Below are 18,206 nucleotides of genomic sequence, written 5' to 3'. Positions count from 1 at the left end.
CTTGATACCTCTTTGTCCATCTTGTTTTGTTATTTTGAAACACTTCTTTTCAAAATGATATGCTGTTAAGCAAGTTGGGAAAATCTTGGCATAAAACTCCTTTGTTTGATTGTTTTTAAATGGATTCTTGAAAAATCATCTTTAATGATTCCAAATTGAGCCATGAGCTTCCAAATTTAACTTAAGTATTTATTTAGTATAATTTAATAAAGTGCATTAAAAATAGACTAATTGTTAGCTTGAAGTCTTTAAGAGTTTTACATGATGTCCAATTCTAATACCTTGTTTGGTATACCTAGTATATAATATTGTCCATGTGAAAGCATTGATGCTTTGTTTTGGTATATTCAAATAGTTGAAAGTCCAAGTTCATTGTTATAGGTTAAAATATATGCATCAAAGTAATGACATATAAAAGGACCTATGATATGATGCTGATGTAAAAAATAAAATGAAATTATAACACAAAGAAACTGAACATGAAAACACCACAAAGATAAAAGAACTTGGAAGAGAGAAATACTTAGATTACTAAATAAAGAGAGCACACATTTCAATAATAATGGAATGACAAAATGACAAAAAATTTAAGTGGATAAACCCTAAATGCATGAACCTTAAAATGATTTAAATATATGTCATTAATACAACACTAAAGTATTATTTAGATTGAGCTAAAAAGTGACTTTAGTAATATTCATAAATCTATAGTCTAGGTGACCATTATTAACTAAATAAATCTTAACATCTTTCCTTGAATGTCACTCAAGAGGGTACACCAAGCTTGTCTCTATATTTTACAAATTTATTTGGGCCAAGAGACTTGGTGAAAATATATGTAGTTTGGTCCTAAGTTGGGCAATATTTCATCTCAACTTCTCCATCTTTAACAAGTGGTTGGAATAAATGACGATGCACATCAGCATGTTTGGTTTTCTCATGGAAGATGAGATTCTTTGCTAGTTTGAGAAATCCTTAGTTATTGTAAGTTTTAAATTTTTATGATAAAGCAATATACATAGATTCTTTATAAAATAGGAAAACAAACATTAACATTTACTCATAGCACTCATAAATTTACCATGGACATTTTAACCAAGAAAATCATCAAATGTTTAGGGCCACACTTCTAACTCTTATTGTATTAACAACACCATTTATAATACAATATATAAAATCTTGTGGCATCCAGAACCATAATTTTTTTACTCAGATCAAATTTTGTAACTGGAATTAGATTACAATTGGTTGAAAAACAACAAAAAATGGATAAAAATGGACTAAAAGCATTCAATTTGTTTAGGGCTGACATCTAGGTAGCAGGGGATTAATCGCTCCCTAGTGAACCCCTTGATGTGCATGACCAAATGCATCGTGTGCTCCTACTTGTGCCAAGAATATGACACATACCCAATGGTGGTTGCAAAAAATATCACAAACTCATTCCAATGAACTTGCAAATCTACCAACATTCTTCTAAGTCAAATTTCTTCACATGCTTCAACTCTTTCGTCGTGTTATGCTTTGGCAAAGGAAAGTGAAATTGCACATTTCTTGTTGGTCAAAAGAATTGTCCTTATCAAAGACTAAATGCATAACATGTTGTAGGCTCTTTGTCAATCATGATTCCTGCCCAATTCGAGTTTGAATAGCCACACAACTAAGGCTCTTTGATTTTCCCATGTAGAATGTGAAAATCCAATGTTTTCTTTGCATATCATAGCAATCTTTTGTTGTTTACTAGGAGATATAACAAATGACATAACTCTTAGGTCTAGTGGTGGTAAGATAGATTAAGTTTCCCACTAGTTCCTTATAGACTGATTCATTGATTTCCTTTGAATCGGTGTTGACTCCAAATTTCATCCATTTCTCCATATGTTTAGAGAAAATTTTGCAATTTGTGGTCTTGAACTTGTCCAATAAACCTTTCGCATATTTTGTTTGTGAAACAAAACTATGATTATTTTTTCACCAAACTTATACACATAAACAATAATGTAAGAGGCATAAATCGACCATTTCAAAAGCTAAACATAACTCAAATTTTACCTTTGCAAATGCTTTTTCCTCCCTACATGTGATGATGATGTTATTTGTTGAATTTTCTACAAGGTGAGCAATAGAAAAACATTTTTTTGATTTGATAATTACTACCTAATGATCTTCAATAAATTTATCTCATGTCACTGATATCACTAAGCAATTATACACAAAATATCATCAATAAATGCAATTGAAATAATAAAGATATATAGAAAGACATCCATGCACAATAGAGACAATATTTTTACCCTGGGAACCCAACCTTGGGAGAAAACCCAACAACTTTTCTTTAGTGGAAATCATTCTTCAATAAGGTTTACAAATCAACAATTTTTTCTAGAAATTTGTGCCAATATCCAAGTCAAAATACCAGTCAAACCTTGTCAAACTTCAGCGAGTCAACATTGATCAAATGCTGATCAAACCAATCAAATATATCAAAAATTAATGTTGGTCAACATTCTAGTCAAACAGACTTGCGGTCCATGTAGTTTGCAGCCTTGCAACTTTGTAGCCCTATGGCTCTGCGACCCTCTCTATTGCTTAGTCAAAATAGTCCATTTTCCCTCCTATATCTTCACATGTCACTGCCCAACAGAGATAAAAAATATGAAGAAGAAAATTTCTTGCTTGCTGGAGAAAATGAAATGTCACATCAATTATATATACTAGGCGAAGGGGGGCAAATTTACCCAAGGGACACACCCTTTCCTTAGCTGGGTCGTCTTTTTGGGTCGATTTGGTGCCCCAAAAATATTTTTTTAATTTTAATTTCCTTAGGTCGACTTGGAGACCTCTTTGGCATGTAAGAATACATTTTGATGCTATGCAAAAATCAACACTCCCTCTTAGTGAAGGAGGTATTCTCCTTAGTTTCAAATAGATTTCCACTTACCTTAAATTTCTCCTTCCTAAGAAAAGTTCACGAGTTTGCTATGTGGATGCATGTCTATAGGTAACTCCATCTTGAAGTAGGCAACGTGACTCTTCACATGCACGTCTACAGATCACTCAATCTTGGCATAGACAATGTGAGTATCTTGGGCCATTTACCCTTGGCCAAATCAACATGGCCCAACTAAAGTCCTTTATGGCTTCTTAGGTAAATGTATCAATTGCCTTTGGTCAAATTAGCATGATCCAACCAAGGTCCTTTATGGCTTCTCAGGGGAGGATTTTCTCTTAGACCGTTCACCCCTGGTCAATTCAGCATGGCCTAGCCAAAGTCCTTTATGGCTTCTTAGGTGAATTTCATCTATCTCCTCTAGTCAAATCAACATGACCTAACCAAGCTCTTCTGGTTGCTATTGATGGGCAAAAATGACCTCATCAACATGTAAGGGAGACCACCCGGTCAGAGTCCCAACTAAGCCCTTATCCATTTGATTTGGTGGTTCCGACTGATTCTATTGGGTCTAGTTACCCCCTCTCTCTCTCCTCACTGAGTTGTGATATTTCAATTACTTATCAAATAAGGAGAGAGATATCAATATTACTCCCTTGCTATGCACGAGGAGGAAAAAAACCCTTAAGCTAAATTAATGGTTCAGCCAAGCCACACCTAGAGTTTGCCCCTTGTGTAAGGGGACTTCTAAAAATGCAATGGTTAAAATCTAAATGCAAATCTATTCTAAGATGCAAGTGACAAAAATAAATCTATCTCGATTAGGAAGATGTAGATCTAATCCCAACCAAGAGCAATGTAATTAAAATGATTGGGATTTAACATGCAATATAATTAATACCTGACTGTTTGAAAAAGTTCTAACAATTGATATTCTTAGTGTCATGCATGCTTTGTTTGGGGATCTACTAACAATGAATGATTAACTATCAAAACCAAAAAAAAATTCACATAATTTCAGTAGTAATTAAATCGATTTTAGATAGCTGATTTCTGAGTAAATAATTACTCAAAAATCTGATTTAAGCACTTGAACTAACAAGGAATTAAATAACATATCTCTAAAACATTAGATCAGATAGTTGATCAAGAATAAAATCACTTCATATCATACAAAAGTGCACAAATATGAAACATATTTGCTATTAGAATAAAATTTGCATTTACAAATAGAAGTATTTGAATAAAAAATGATTAAAACTTGATTCTTTGCTTTGTTCCTTGATTCGATCTCCAACAATCTTTTCAAATCATAAGCTTTGCCACTAAAAGGAAAGAGCTACAAAAGTGCGGGCTCAGCGTCCAATACAAAGTTTATATTTCGAAAAAGAAAACCCCCCATAACCCATATCAAGGCTTTTCCTCCTTACCTACATCTCAAAATATCATTATTAAAGTGCTAAGAGCTCTTAAGTTGTAGAGGAGAGGAACATTTTCCCCATTTTCGAAACTGTGATTTATAATCTACAAAAATCTCCAAAAATGGAGAGCTGTTGAAAGTGGTTTTTCGGATCCTAGATTGGAGCTATAAATCCTTTATTCTTTTCCTTGCTGGTGCAATAGAGATGCTTCAATATGCTTTAGTTTGATCCTTTCCAACATATCTCTTGCAAAAACCTATCAAAATGGAAAAAAAGTGAATTAATTTTGCACAATAAAATCGAAGTGCATAAAATGGGAAAACAACTTCTCCAATTAAAATAAAATAAAATAAAATAAATAAATAAATAGAAAATTTTGCTCTCGTTAATCAATGTCAAACCTTCTATGGCTGAAGCGGTCTGTCATCAAACTAATTTGCAACAGCAGAAATTTTGGTAGGTGAAATTATTTCAACAGATTTTCCAAATTATTCTTTTGCTACAATTTCGTAGCTCCATCTTTTGCTAATTTTTTGGCATATTAAATGTGAAGCTTTGGTTGAATTAATGCTTCCATATTGATCTCCTTGATTATAGATTTCCACCGAGCTATCTTGGACTTCATTTAGATAAATATGACTCAAGATATGTCTCTTCAAAATCAAAGTATCAAAACTTTTAAAATTCTGAAAAAATGCATATCTAAAAGAAAATTTGACATTTTTATCAAAAATTCTAATTTTAAACTAATAAATTTAAATTAAATAATTCATATACAAAACTATTAATATGTATAAAATAAATTACATATTAATTAAATTATAAATTAATTTGAATAAAATAAGTAAAATTATAAATTAACTAAATTATTAATCATATTAAAAATGATATTATTTAATTAAAAAGATAAAATAAAATATTAACAAAAATGAGTAAAGTGGCTTTTTGGGTAAGTCATTTAAGAGGCCCGAGAGTATTTAATAGAAGGGGACATAAGGTGGTGTAAGATAAGAGGAGTTATTAGGGAATGAAGGGAGGGGAAATCTCGGGGATCCTGGGAAGGGAAAATCTTGGATGGAATTAAGAATGGGAGCCGGGGAGGTATAAGGTGCCAGGATGGAGTAATAAGGTGCCAGGATGGAGTAATAAGGTGAGAGATGAATGGGTGGAGTGATAAGGAGGTGCGGGAAACGTGGAATCTCAGAGGGATAGGGAGTGGGATAAGGAGTGGGAGGTGGAAAAAGAAGGGACACCTATTTTAGAAAAAGTTTAGGAAACTACATTTGTCGATTAAAAATTTGTTGATTAAAAATTTGTTGTATGTGATTTCTATCGAAAGACTTTGTTTAAATGAATTAATTTATTTTTAATTTTAAGTATTTTAAATTATTTTAATACAATTTATTATATTATATAGTTTTAATTTTTATATAATTTTTGCTGGTACTTTTTTTTTCCCCTAGGAAAAAATTGTAATTTTATTCATATTGATAAAATTACATTTTGTAGATGCTAGAAGCATATGCATATGGCTGTACCTGTAAAAACAGGCAGCTAAACAGAATATAAAAATCTCAAAGGAGCAAAAAACTGTTCCTGTGATGACAGGAATACGGCAGAAAAATAGAATATCTACGGACCTATGTTTTCCTTCCTTTTTTCTTCTCTACTTTACGCCAGACTCCAGCATTTGGAGTGGGGACAATTATGGCAAGTTGGTTTTCCTCTGTGTACACCAGTTGTTCATTTTCTGAGTCCGATCCTTCGGAGCTATGTGCTCTTTTGGCCCCGCTAATTTCCAGCTGTAATTCTTGCTGCCGTCCAAAGTTATTTGGTTCTAATTTGGGTCCTTCGATGTTCTCCTCCTGCAATTTTTCCTGCTTGCTTTGTACGTTCAAGGGATCTGTGTTCAGTGCAACCTCCTCCAGTGGTTCGGTATTCTGCCAGCCTTTTGGCTTTTGCTGTTGTTTCTTGTTCCCTTTGGGCTCCTTACGAGACAGTGGGCATGCATATTGTAGGTGCCCTGTCTGCAGGCAGCCTCGGCATCTGAATGCCGTGTTCTCGTAATCAAGTTGCTGCGTCCACAGTGAATTATTAAAATTCAATGTGACGTGATCTGGGAGTCCTTGACTTAGATCCACCTCTACACATATTCTGGCATATGTGAAAATTCCCCGGTTGGCTCTGTCCTCATCTATTTTAAGGTGTTTCCCTAAGGAATTCCCAATGGCTGTTAATGCTTTTCGATGCCAAAAGTGCAGTGGGAGGTTATGTAGCCTCACCCATACTGGCATCGTCGATACTACCATGGTATTGGCATTAAAGTCCGGGAACCAGGGGGTGATAAAGAGGCCAGCATTGCCCCAAAACCAAGGCCCCTGATTAATGGTATTGTCCCGTTCCAGTTCTGTGCTAAATCTGACTATGAAGAATCCTTTAGGGCACAAATATATTTCACAATTGGGTGTCCATGAAGCATATACCCATTGATGCAGTGCATCGGCTTTGGGCCAATAACCGTTGAATCTGCATATAACAGCATTTTGAGTTAAATCTGTGTATAGATCTGTTACCTCCGGCAGTGATACTGTAATCAAAGGTGATTCTGGCCTCTGTTCCACAATGTATGGCCCTGGAAGCTCTGGTGTGGGTTCTGATCTGTGTTGCATTGGTTCCTTTCCTTTGACAGCATCACGGAAGGAGCCTGAATTCTTTGAGCTGGTTCCCTTGCAGCCGCCTCGAAGTCTCAGATTGAGGATGATGGTTGAATCCTTAACAACTCCATAGTGCTGGAGAGTGTGTTGGTCCTGCATGCACAGTCCTGAGAATAAAAGATTTTGACATGTTACCGGAATTCCCAGCTTGGTCTGGATCTGATTTTTTAACTCCAGAACATCCATCCCTTCCTTGATTTGTACACAATAGTGTCTGCCTTCTACCGATCTGATGAATATTTGTTTCAGATCTGACAGATCTGCTTTGACCCGGCCCTGATTTGCATGTTTGTTCTCCGGATCTGGCGACTCGTTGTTGGTTCTGGAGTTTGTATGTCTACCTTCCGCGTATAAGGGCTTTCTTTTTACCCCCAGATGCATCCATAGTGGCTCCAGATGCAGCCACAGTAATTCTGTTTTCAGTTCCGAGCCGCCCAGCGCAGGTAAAATCTCAGGCATCAGGACTATGCCTCCCCTCCTTATCCCGATCGATTGAAGAGGTGCCCCCTTCTGTTTGTCTTCTTCTCCCGCGGTTACTTCCGGGCAGATCACTTTCATCGTGCCCTTATGCTGAGTTAAAGGCTCAAGATTGAGTTGGTACTGCGTTTTTGGATTCGGATCTGGGCGGTGGTGGCCTGCTCCGACCGTGCCATGCTCTGCTATATTAAAAGAAATCGTCACCCTGTGTGAAAACCCCTGGAGCAGATATTGGGAGTTCGTCCGAGATCTGGAGGAGGCTTGATCTGTCGCCGAGGGCCGATTAATTGCAAAGGTAAGCCGGATCCATGGATCGATTATGCTACCACGCGGGTTCATGCAGGGTTTCCCTGCGCTCACTGCCCCTTCGCTGGATTTTCTTGTGTCGGCGGCACTGAGGGTTTCAAGAAACCTAGCCATCTGTTCTCCCGAGCCGCAGAGAGTCCCCAATCCAATTCGGTCGATAGGTGACTCGTCTATGTATTCCCAATTTCTGCTAGTACTACAGTGGATAAATAATAATTAATCAAAAAATTAATAAAATAATTAAAAATTAATTATATACCAATTATTTTAAATAAAATATAATTAGCTTAATTAACTTATATTACTAGTAGAACAATTCATAAATAATAATTAATAAAATAATAAAAATTAATTATTTACAAATTATTTTAAATGAAATATAATTAGTTTAATTAACTTATATTAGATGAACTAATTTTAATCACTGAAAATTAATTAATTAATTAATTAATATATAAAATTTAATAAAATACATTTTGTACATTTTAATTTTAGACGGTAAAAATTAACCGAGCTTTGAATAAGTGCCATTTGTAAACCGTAAGTACAAATAAGATGAAATGAGAACTGATAGAAAGCTATTGAGAAACCGAATAAAATGAAACAATCATAATGCAAATAGGAAGAAAATTAAAATTTCGTAAAAATATCGCACAATTAACCAAATGAAAGTATTAAAGGGCGATATGACCAAAATTTATGTAGAGGGTCCCCATTATTATTATGAAAATAATATTTACAAAAGAAATGGGGGGGAGGAGCTTGTGATTTTGCCACAACAATGACGACACACAATGAAGAACCAATTATTTCTAGTTAAAATGTAATGAGCTTAATTTTACGTAAAGGTTGAAATGACAAATTCTATTAGGCCATCAAACATTAACACATTTTCCATGGGTCCCACATTAATAGATAAAGCGGTAAAAGTTCTAAAAGATAAGTACTTGAAATAAACCGAGTCTAAAAATGTGAATCTGTGTCAAGGAAATGTTTACTTTTGCATTTACCTCATGCGAGTGACAAAAGAGTTACATATGGGGAGTTTTAAGGAAAATATATATCCATTATTATAAATAATCTCCTTTAACCAACATCGCTTCGCTATCCGCGAGCATCCATAACCTTGACGAAGTTATCTTAGTACCACACAAGCATAGCCCTACTGCCAGTGAACTTGTTCAATAACTCGACGGGTTTACAAACACATATGTTCTTTCAATCGTCTTTTCCACCCTTTTGATAAACTTTATTTAGAGAATTACTTGTTGCAATTGGGTGAAGAGGACGAGGTGGTACAAGGGATTTTAAAGGTAATGGATATGATACTCATACAAGTTTGACTTAGAACTATCAATCTAGATATTTTTATGTGAAGTGGGGGAAATGGGCGAGATTCATTGAGCTAGATTCAAGCTAGTTCTTTCTTTGGAAAGATGGACTCTATCACTTGAATAAAATGAAAGTTCCTCAATGGGAAAATAATTAAAGAAAGAGGACTTTAGAATTCAATAAAGATGTCCCTTTGAGATAAATAAAAACCCATAAAATTGACAGAGTAAGAGTTTCCCATGCATGCTCAATGTCCAACGTTGAGTAAGAAAATCCTTCTATATAAATCTTGGTAATATCACCAAAACAAATCCAAAGAAAAAGTTAAATTAATACTCTAGAAATTTTCAAAATGAAGGAAGAAGATGTAAATAAAAAACAAAAAGTTTGAATAAAAAACCGAAATCAAAAGAAAACCTCAACAAGACGTTTTGTAAAAATATCTCAACAAAAAGAACAAGTATGAAGGAGCAAAATATGTTTTTCTTAATTTGTTATCTTGTTAATGTATTTCTTGTAGATTTATAATTGATTAGACGTTTATTCAAACAAAAATTCAAATTTTAAATAGTAGTTATGACAGAAAAATGAAGCCAAACAATGAATATCTCTCCTGGAAAATTTCTTGTTTCAAAACTAAGCCTGAATGGAAACATTGAAATAAAAATAAGGCTTGTGAAACAATTAGATGTTCAGAGACTCCCCAATCTAGTTGATTTGCAATTTTGTCGATATTATAACTGCTTTTCCAAAGCTCAAAAACAAGCAAAACAAGAAGAGTGAATTCCAAATTCGAGTAAGCAGAGGTGAAAAATTTGAAACAATTCTTGAAGACGTTTAAAAACAGAGCTTTAGATCAACAAACACTAAAAATGAAGCTTTAGAAAATGATGACAAATGAAAATAGGCATGCGAGACTTACCTTGAATAATTTCGCTAAAGTTTACCCAGAAGATGTTGAATTTCTCCAAAAAGGAAACTTCTTCTTTTGAATAAGATTAGAAGTGTAAAGAAGTTGCATTCTATGAAGTTTTTATTTTCCCAACAATCATCACTTATTGAATTTAGATTAGAGCAAGCGATAAGTTAGAAAAATAAAATCTCATGTTCAAAGAATCAGAGGTAAACAAGAAATCATTAGAAATGAAAATGTGCTCTCCTTAGAATTGCAACAACAATTATCCTATTGGCCACTTTGGATTTTAAACCAACCCCAAAATTTTCATGCAATTGCAAGAGATCAATCCAAAGTCTCCATAAATGCAACAATGATATATATATATATATATATATATATATATGACTCCATATAATACATTCTGATTTTTTCCACTGAAAAAAAAATATATATATATATATAAAAAGAGGACTCAGATTAATGCATAATCGTTGAAGTGGAGCGATATATTAAAAACAAGCAAACCACCAGAGAATTGACAATTAAAAATAAATTGATCATGATATACTACCTTTGCATATTTTGTGCTTTCATACCAATTTACCGTGTTAACATAATGGATGCTTTGAAATGACAATTGCACATTTAAATTCAAAGAACAATATGAATTGACAAAAATTATGTACATTCTCATCAACCAGATATGTGGGCATTTGAGCAAGAGAAAGCAAGTGGAGCCTAAATCCCATAGATATGCACAAGGTGAAATGATTTCACCTGGGGGTCAGGTTCTCGGAAGGACTTCAGAATTATATTAAATAATGTTTGCGGGATTCTGAATTGCCGAGACAATATAGCGAGAAAGAACAATTTGCAATAAAGCAAGAATGTGGGCCATATCAATTAAACGGGTGATGTGGAACTTAGATTCTTAATTTTCTTAATTTTCTTTTGCTTCAGGACCTTTTTTTTATTGTCCATTTAAAATGAAAGAAGCTAACGGCCCACAAAAAATAAGAACAAGTAAGAGATAAGTATTTGATTTTCAATGTATTGAGAAGAGTGAAATGTGATCATGGCTCATTTTGCAATTTACAAAGCAAAGAAAATACACAGTTAAGCACCAGTTAAAATATGATGAAAAAATAAATACTTCCCTGAACATGTGATTTAGAAGGACTATCTACTCACTTTATCGTAATAGCTACTTTAATTTACTTACAAAATAAAGTTTCCAAATCCAATTAATGAACACCTGGATAAATAAATATAAATAAGAAATAAAATATGACTGAAAGAGAAAACAAACGCTGAAATGAAACTAACAAAAGATGAACATGTTTATGCATACTAGGAAGAATTTGATAGTAATTTTACCTTATAAATCCTAACATTCTCCCATGCATTTTCCTTAGAATTAGAATATGTTCAAAATAATCTACTTATTCAATCAAAATTAAGTGCTAGGTAATGAGCCACCGATTTATATCATCTACTCTGTATTGAGGAACAAGAGTGGTGGATGAAATCATTAGAAATGCTTGAGAAGTTGATATTTCAAAAGCGCCTCGCTGTAGTGGAGAAAAATAATCAAGTGCACCATAACCATGAATATGATATGAAACTATTAGATGATAAATATGCTCTGAATCACTCTTTACTAATAAATCAAGTGAATATTAAGGTAAAAGCTTGGTCTTAATTACTTGTTTATTGAAAAAGATACAACAAAAGGAAAAAACAAACAAAAATCAATCTAAATTTAAACTATCCTATTCCTAATCTTAATCTGAAAAGCATACTAAAATTAGGTGAAATCATACTTTTAATGTAACCATTCTCTCAGTTTTATTTCTGCACAAACAAAAATATCACCAATTAGAAACAAAAATAAAATTGAAACTAGATTATCAAAATAAAAATTAAACATACTATACATATCTAACAAATTTAACAAAATGAGTTTATTCATACCATTCTTACCTAGAAATTCTTCCAAACATAGGCCCACGGGATCATGAAAATCACGATGTGTTTCAGTGAATGATTGAAAGAAGTTCAAAGGAAGAGGAAATATTGGGCTAGGATGGGATATTATATCTTTAAATGTTGTAGCCTGCCCAACACTGTTAGTATTATGTACAAAAATGAATACATAATAAATCACCTGTGCAAATAATGTTTCCAAATACTTTTGAAATGGATTAATTAAGTACAGATGGAAATTAAATAAATAATTTAGAAGATTTTTTGAATGAAACCAACCACTGACCAAATTCTAATGCACTTTCAAGTGTCAGAAGTTGTGAAGAATTCTTTTGAAAACAAAACATAAATTGGCTACACACGAACACCAAATAAAATTGCAGAATAAGCAATTGTAGATGCTCATGCTTAAAGCCATGAAACTGATTTTCATATTTTCTCAATAATGCATTTAATGAGCACTGAGTGTCAATGTGTTTGAAGTGTTAGCACAATGTATTCAGAGATTTAAAAATGAATTTTGAAAGAAAAATAAACTAAAATGTAGGAAAATGAAGAAAAACCAATTTATAATTTACATTAATGTTACAAATAATAGTATAATACAGATGAGATTTGTTTGAAAAAATTTCATTCCCACAAGTATAAATAGAAATAATGAAATTAAAATTATTATTAGCATTCACTTGCGAGGATAGAAAAATTTCAGGCATGATTAGAAAAAACAACATCATTATCATAAGAATCATAAATAAGAGTGGATTCTTGACTAATGAAATCATTAGGATGAATAGATGCTTCGAAATGAGACATTACTGAAGCACTTTCTAGATTTGTGTTTTCTTCATCTTCAATAATGGATTGGCTTAAATGATTAGGAAGATGGGAATCAAATAAAACCATTTTCGAAGAGTGAAGAGACTTAGTATTTTTAGTGCTCAAGTCATCATTATAAATGATTTCATTAGTGTTCTTTTCCTCTAAATAAGATAAATCAGAACAAAACAAAAAATTAGATGTATAATTAAGAAAAATTTCAGGTTATTGAAATTATGGATAATTAAATCCTTTCTATCCCAATAAGAAATTATCAATACTTTATTACTAATTAAATTTATGACAACTCCTCTATTTTTTGATGTTAAATTAACAATTGAATTATTGTCGCTAAAAAGATCACGATATGGAAAATAATGAGAAGTTGAAGATATATACCTGAAAGTTTCTCTATTTGCGGAAGTTTGCTCATTTTCCAAGATGCACATTTGAGAGTCTTCCTTGTTTGCATTATTGCAAATTTTGGATTGTTGATCAATGCTTTCCCAAATGCAAAATTCACATTCACTATTCTTCGAACGAATCTTAAGAGAAGGATGTATTTGGCTATCCACATTTTGCTGAGAATTTATGCTTGGATGTAGTTGCGATGGATAATCATTTTTCGCAGAAGAGCATTCAGAATCAATTACACTAGTTTGTGTGTCGCTAAAATTTTCGATTTGCATTTTTTTTAGTTGATTCGTTTGCTGCTGATTTCTTGTTGAACTTGAAACTTCTTGTTTTCCATTTGAGTAGAATTACAAAGATTTGGGGCAACAAAATTATCTTGATTTAGATCAGTTCTGAGATCAACATTTATAATTGCGGCAACATTTTCAAGATTGGTGCTATTTATTTTAGCCAAATCTATTTCTTGCTGAAATTATGGATTGACAACATTAGCATTTTCAATTTGTGTTAGATCCGCATTACTATTTTGAGCCATTCATTCTTTGGCAAAAATACACATGCTTACAAAAATTATATCTTCTGGTTCCTTATAATTGTTAGAATTACAGGGAAGAAACACTAAATGTATAAGCCATCCTAATAACGGAAACTCAGGAGGAAAATCTTTGGATCAAAATTGTAAGCAAACTAATTTAAATTGAAGTAGAAAATCATCAAAAGGCTCGCCGCCCATTCTTTGCAATGCTTCTAACTGGTCATAAACCTTTTCGTAATCGTACTCAAAAGCGTGAAGGAATTTAAAAAAAAACTCATCTCAACAAAGTATAAAGGCAACTAGTAATGATTGACACCAATATTTTTTCATTCCTATCAGAGTAGGAGTAAAGATCATGCAAATGACACCTTAAATCAATATCAAAATTATTACAATATAAAATAAATCGAAGTAGATGATCAAAAGAAGAAGCCTTACCATTATATTTTATTTTTGACAAGAGCCTTATTGTCTTTATTGGAGTGGTAGCTGGTTGAGGTCTGGTAAAACAACTCCAAATAGGTAATTTTGAAGGAACCATTGAAAATAAATAGAATTTAAAATGCAGAAACTCAAAAAGGCAACGAGTCATTGGCCCTCCTTCTAGCGCCAAAAATGTTGATGAGAAAAAATGACCTCATCAACATGTAAGGGAGACCACCTGGTCAGAGCCCCAACTAAGCCCTTATCCGTTTAATTTGGTGGTTCCAAATAATTCTATTGGGTCCAGTTACCACCTCTCTCTCCTCACTGACTTGTGATATTTCAATTACTTATTGAATAAGGAGAGAGATATTGGTATTACTCCCTTGCTATGCACGAGTAAGAAAAAAAACCTTGAAGTTGAATTAACGGCATAGCAAAACCACACCTAGAGTTTTCTCCTTGTGTAAGGGGACTTATAAAATGCAATGATTAGAATATAAATGCAAATCTACTCTCAAATGCAAGTGAAAAATATAAATCTATCTTGATTAGGAAGATGTAGATCGAATCCCAACCGAGAGTAATGTAATTAAAATGATTGGGGATTTAACATGCAATAGAATTAATACCAAACTACTTGAAAAAGTTCTAACAAACAATATTCTTACTGTCATGCATGCTTTGTTTGAGGATCTACTAACAATGAACGATTAACTATCAAAATCAGGAAAAAGTTCACATAATTTCAATAGTAATTAAGTCGATTTTAGATAACATATTTCTGAGTAAATAGTTAGTCAGAAATCTTATTTAAGCACTTGAGCTAACAAGGAATTAAATAACAGATCTTTAAAACATTAGATTAGATAGCTGATCTAGAATAAAACCACTTCATATAATACAAAAGTACACAACTATGAAACAATTATGCTATTAGAATAAAAATTGCATTTACAAATAGAAGTATTTGAATACAAATTGATTAAAACCTGGTTCCTTGCTTTGTTCCTTGATTCAATCTCCAACAATATTTTCAAATCATAAGCCTTGCCACTAAAAGGAAAGAGCTACAAAAGTGTAGGCTCAACCTCCAATACAAAGTTTACATTTTTAAAAAGAAAACCCCCAATAACCTAGATTTGACCTTTCCCTCCCTACCTACAACTCAAAATCTCATTACAAAAGTGCTAAGAGCTCTTAATTTGCAGAGGAGAGTAACCTTTTCCTCATTTTCAAATCTGTAATTTATAATTTACAAAAAATTCCAAAAATGGAGAGCTATTGGAAATGATTTTTCACATTCCAGATTGGCCCTGTAAATCCTCTATTTTTTTTTTCCTTTTTGGTGCAATAGAAATGTTCCAAGATGTTTTAGTTTGATCCTTTCCAACATATCTCTTGCAAAAACCAATCAAAATTGAAATAAAATGAATTGATTTTGCACAATAAAATCAAAGTCCCTAAAATGGGAAAACAACCTCTTCAATTAGAATTAAATTAAATAAATAAAGAAATAGAAAATTGTGCTCTAGTTGATCACTATCAAACCTTCTATGGCTGAAGGGGGCTGTCATCAAACCAATTTGCAACAACAGAAATTTTGGTAGGTGAAATTGTTTCAACAATTTTTCCAAATTAATTTTTTGTTACAATTTCATAGCTCCATCTTTTACTATTTTTTTGGCATATTAAATGTGCATATTTGATTAAGTTAATGCTCCCATTTTGTTCTCCTTGATTCTAGATTTCTAACCAGCCATCTTGGGCCTCATTTAGATAAATATAACTCAAGATATATCTCTCCAAAATCAAGGTATCAAAACTGTTAAAGTTTTGAAAAAAAATACTTAGGCCAAAATTTGACATTTTATTAACTAGCAATTGTCCCAAAAGGTACAAAGAGAGGCCGATAGGATTATTAAATTGAAATTGTTGAATTTTTCTAGAAGAGTTAATTGGTTTGTGGAAAACCTTGTTTTTTTGGACTGGATCATTGTGCAATTACTTTTCTTTAGATGTTTTGTTTATATCTATATTACAAGGAACACATTGAATGTCTTATTTCATTTTAGAGTAAGTTAATTACCCAAAATCAAGAGGTTAAGTTAATTACCCAAAATCAAGAAACCTCTATAGATGGCCAAGCATATACGAAGAATACATTGCATTCATATGCAATACCAAATCCATCTTTTCTTTTCTCTGAGTAAAATTTCAAAAGCATGAACACATGCCATTTCATATGCACAATAAACCCAACTTCTGAAATTTCAATGCTTAGATACATCCCATTCATATGCTATAGTAAACCCATATTTTCCTTAAATTTCAATCCATAAACACATCCATTCATGAGCCATAACAGAACCACAAAAAACAAAAACCCCTGACCCGTTAATACATTATCTACTCAGAGAAAGGTAAGACGAAAGGACAGCACTATCTACGGATCCTCCATGTCTTCGAAGGAGATGAGGAGTGTCCCATGACCCATTGACGCATTGTCTTCTCAAGAGTGCAAGGTAAGACTAAAGAAAATCACTAGCTACCGATGTTTCATGTCTCCATAAGATCTTGATAAATCTTCGTTTATTTTGTAAATACAATAATTTGATTGCATTTTAACATTGTAAATACTAAAAATGAGCCCATAAAGAGCAGATAATCAAGAAGGAAACACTTCAATCACAGACTGGAAATCAGGAATGGTGATTATTTTATAACGACCAAATCCACCTTCTAATAAAATCTTCTTCCATTCTTTCTTTGTTCTTTCCTTCCCACCAGAGTAGTGCGCCACCATTACCAGATCAAATACTAGAAGTAAATTAGGATCCAGAATCGACTTCTCTTTCTGGCCACCATTATTATTATCATCACCTTTGTGATTAGAGTCCAGCACCACTACGTCAACAATAATGAGCTTCCTCGTCTCTGGGATCACCTTTCTGCAGCTCTTTAGTATCTTGATATAGTCCTCATCGCCCCAGTCATGCATGATCCACTGATAACATCGCACAAACAAATTGTATAGTCAAAACGTGCTCTCAACTTATTCTAATTGAATTACATGATAGCTCAGCAAGTTCAAGACTTACCTTCATGAATATGGCGTCCGGAGAGGGCACGGTTTCAAACATGTCTCTGCCCATGTGCTCCACACCTATTTACATACATTTATAGGTATAAGATTGTTATGCATATATACCATTGATGAAGCAAAGGTGTTGTTAGTAACCTGGGAGATGGGGAGAAGTGGCCACGACATGAGGGAGGTCGTAGTTGATGCCTCTGATGGAAGGATAATGCTGCAGCATTGCCTCGATTGTCTCCTCTGCAAGCCCAGCCTCTCGAGGAAAATCAGAGAATGGAAGTCAAATTTCGAAAAGCCGATAGGATTATTAAATTAGCATAAAAAAAAACGAGAAATTAGCATGATGATTTGATGTTTGAAACGTTAAACAAGGCCACACAACCTTGTGATTTTAAATATGACATTTTTTTTCAAGTTTGGTTGAAGATTGACTACCAACATAACCCTAAGATCCCTGGCATATTTGTTTTTCACCATGCTTTTAAATTGCAAATTAATAATTCATATTTCCTTTTGACACTTGTGCCTTCCATGTGATTTGTCGATATCACCCATTGGACAATTATCACTGCCCTATGCAAAAAACTTAAAACTATGTGAAATAATAAACAAAAACGGTTTAACCTTCCCTGCTATATCAAGAATAAGGCAAAACAGCTACAGCTCCCTGCGACAAAATAAGGTAAAAATGCCATGGTGCATATATACAGGACAATACTGACCAAATTAATCAATTAATGTTAACCCTTATCTTTACCGGCTTAACTGTTTACTTGGGCATTCTCATCTACCTATTTACATGGGTCATCTCCATAAATATAGGTTTTGGACATTCAACTGATGGTATTGAGCAAAATAACAAGTAATTAAACAAGAAATGATTGAGTTGATAGAATT

General features: G+C 33.1%; 1 pseudogene; it reads right to left on the bottom strand.

The window, feature by feature from the left end:
* Positions 1–16,880: 16,880 nt before the first annotated feature.
* On the bottom strand, positions 16,881–17,367 carry LOC149255359 (xanthohumol 4-O-methyltransferase pseudogene; annotated as a pseudogene).
* Between the last annotated feature and the right edge of the window lie 839 nt (positions 17,368–18,206).

Source organism: Pinus tabuliformis, chromosome 7 (genome assembly GCF_031772625.1).
Source record: "Pinus tabuliformis cultivar Carrire ecotype Pingquan chromosome 7, CPIR1, whole genome shotgun sequence".
Taxonomy (NCBI): domain Eukaryota; kingdom Viridiplantae; phylum Streptophyta; class Pinopsida; order Pinales; family Pinaceae; genus Pinus; species Pinus tabuliformis.
The sequence above is the reverse complement of the archived record's forward strand: the minus strand, read 5'-3'. Positions and strand labels throughout refer to the sequence as shown.